This window comes from Austrofundulus limnaeus, unplaced genomic scaffold, assembly GCF_001266775.1.
Source record: "Austrofundulus limnaeus strain Quisiro unplaced genomic scaffold, Austrofundulus_limnaeus-1.0 Scaffold339, whole genome shotgun sequence".
Lineage (NCBI taxonomy): Eukaryota > Metazoa > Chordata > Actinopteri > Cyprinodontiformes > Rivulidae > Austrofundulus > Austrofundulus limnaeus.
In genome coordinates, this window is record NW_013952741.1 from 511,653 (window position 1) to 514,202 (window position 2,550).

The 2,550-nt window shown below is 39.1% G+C and overlaps 1 protein-coding gene across 2 annotated transcripts in view; it reads left to right on the plus strand.

Annotated features, from left to right (window-relative positions):
- Positions 1–483: 483 nt before the first annotated feature.
- LOC106527711 (proteasomal ubiquitin receptor ADRM1) overlaps positions 484–2,550 on the plus strand; it is a 34,025-nt gene continuing 31,958 nt past the window's right edge. The window contains exon 1 of one of the 2 annotated variants that reach the window (XM_014022693.1): positions 484–550. The gene's annotated coding sequence lies outside the window, so the exon portion shown is untranslated. Of the gene's footprint in view, positions 551–629; positions 732–2,550 lie in introns of those variants that run through there. The other variant, XM_014022694.1, reaches the window with a different exon arrangement.

The window sequence follows — 2,550 nt, forward strand, 5'->3', positions numbered from 1 at the left end:
ACATATGTTACTGTTGGAAAAAATGGGGAGAAAGTAAGCCTTTTCCTAGGAGAGGTAAATCACACTAAAAACTTTACAATTTATTATTAAAATATCCTGAACTGTTTTACAAAAGCAGAGTGTAAGCTATCAGATCAACAAAAGCAGAGTTTTATTTTTATAAGACATATTTAGCCAAAYATATTCTTAAAGGAAAATTTAAGTTGGTATTGCATTAATTGAATTATAATTTTACTTTTATAATTTATTAGTTTGTTTTCCGTCCATTTGGACTAATTTCATTGTTTTTATGCTGCTTCTTGTCTACAACATTTTAATATAATAAAATAGGGCTCGTTTTTTATCGTTTCTTTGACGTTTGTGAGCTTCTTGCCAAAATAATTGTCGTGTTATCTCTACCAAACTTACGCACATGTATTTTTAACGCGCCTTGATTGACGCAAAACTCGACCAATCACAGTGAGGCACAGCCACCTTTCAGCCAATACGAGTCATTATTGTCRCCGAGTAGGACGGTTGCGCGAGCTAAAGACACATTTAACAGAGAAATGTAAGTAAATGTGTTGTTTTTCTTCAGTTTTCATCTATATATGAAGCTCGTGAGTGCTTGTTTGGTTTGCGGGGTTAAAATGTGAAGCTGCGTCTCGGTGGTGACCGCTTGGAGCCGGAAACAGGGCGCTAATACCAGCAGGATGCAGAGTCATCTGTGGGCAGATATCCCACCCTGTAAGGTCTGTTATCATGTCAGGACAGGACAGAGCTGTGGATCAACATTTAAAATACAGGATAAAAAATAAATTATGGGCAGTTTACATCTAACATCATAATAACAAGATTTATGTCTCAATGGTCCATTCATTTGTCGGTTTTAAAAGAAATATTCTCATTGTTTCAATAACCAGACACAGTATGTTTACAGGAAACAAACCCTTTTGAAAAGTTTTATTGGCAAATATAATGATAATAAACAAAATTGGCTGATGAAAAACAAAAGGTTTAAAAGGGTAAAGTAAGTTATACAATTAAAAGAGCTATTTCTGTACATATAAATTATCCAGAGCTGGGCAATAAAGTCTTGGATTTTTTTTTCATCCCAAATTCAGTTTTTAATTTTAAACAATTAACGGAGTGCCTTTGTTTCAGGTGTTGAAACAAATTTGTTGTACTCCTGCTTTTTGTAGAAAGAGCTTCAAACTGTTCGTTGCTCCAAGTTTGAGGATGCAAAACCTAACCAGCTGCAGAAAAGTGAAGAGACAGTGCCTCTTTTTGAGCTTCTGTATTGTCATGTCATGTACCAAGCGTCTAGAGGGACAGGTGGGGTGACCTCTGAACTACAGAAGCCCCAAAGAGTGCCCTGGTGGGAGAAAAAAAAATCCAGATTTTCCCCAGATTAAATCTTTATAAATTGCAAATCAGAATTAATCGATTAAATTGATTTATCGCCCAACCCTACTCCATGTTAGTTTTGGTCAAAGCTACAAAGAGTGGCTCTGGTAATACAGGTTGCAGACCCATGGGTTTGCTTAGGTTGYGCTGGTCAGTCATTACCTCTGCCGGTGGGTGGGTTGGTCGGTCGGTCGGTGATTTCTCTAAGGCTGCAAGGGAAGCTCAGCTTCCCCTAAAATGTAAAAAAAAAGGATAAAATATATACTGTTGTGTGTTCATGTCATTGACTAAATATGCGCTACAACGCGCTCAACGTTTGTTCAGAATCAGCTTCTTATCACTGGTAATGACGCGACTTTCCTCATTTCCTCATTTCCTCATTTCACTCATTCCCGCAGCTTCATGGTGCTTTAAACAGTCGGACGCTGAGCGTCTACAGAGCTCATTAGCGATGCAAAGACTGCAGCTAAACGAGACGAGTCATTGGATAAATGCTGGCTTTGTCCCGCCCATCGGACGCTGAGCATCTCTGGGGGTCTATGGAGCAGTGGGCTGGGTCAGACGCTGGCTGTCTGCATTGGATGATCTGTCGGAGGCTGAATCCCTTTTTGATTGACAGCGAAATGAGCGAATCAGAGATCTCTTGGTGTAAATGTGCATGTGAGCAGTTTTTAGTTTCGTTTCTGTTCTGAGTTGAAGTGGAGACTTTATTRAWCCTTTTAGCAACATTTTCTTTGTTAAAAACGACTAGTGACAAATCAAGCTTCTATTTCTGGTGTTTTTTCTGTRGTTKCTTATGTTTGGAGACAAACTTCTATCCCTCTTTCTGACTTCTTCTGTCCAGCGGGAGCTGCTGAGCCCCTCCACTGTCATAAAACACTCACAGACGGACACACTTCACACTAGCCTCACACCAGTAACAAGCTGCACATAATAGCAGTTTGAATGTTGTGGAGTGGATTTTGATGAAGCCATTATAGTCTTGTTTACAGAGAAAAACTTGAGTTAAACAGCAGGGCGGATCAACTCCTCAGATKAATTTGGTGCAAAAGGAGGGGAAAGTAAGATAAAAAAAACTTTTTATTGATCCCACATGGGGAAGTAACAGGTCTTTTCAGCTGTCCTGGTATAACAAAGTGAGCTGGCTGATGTAAAACACTATAG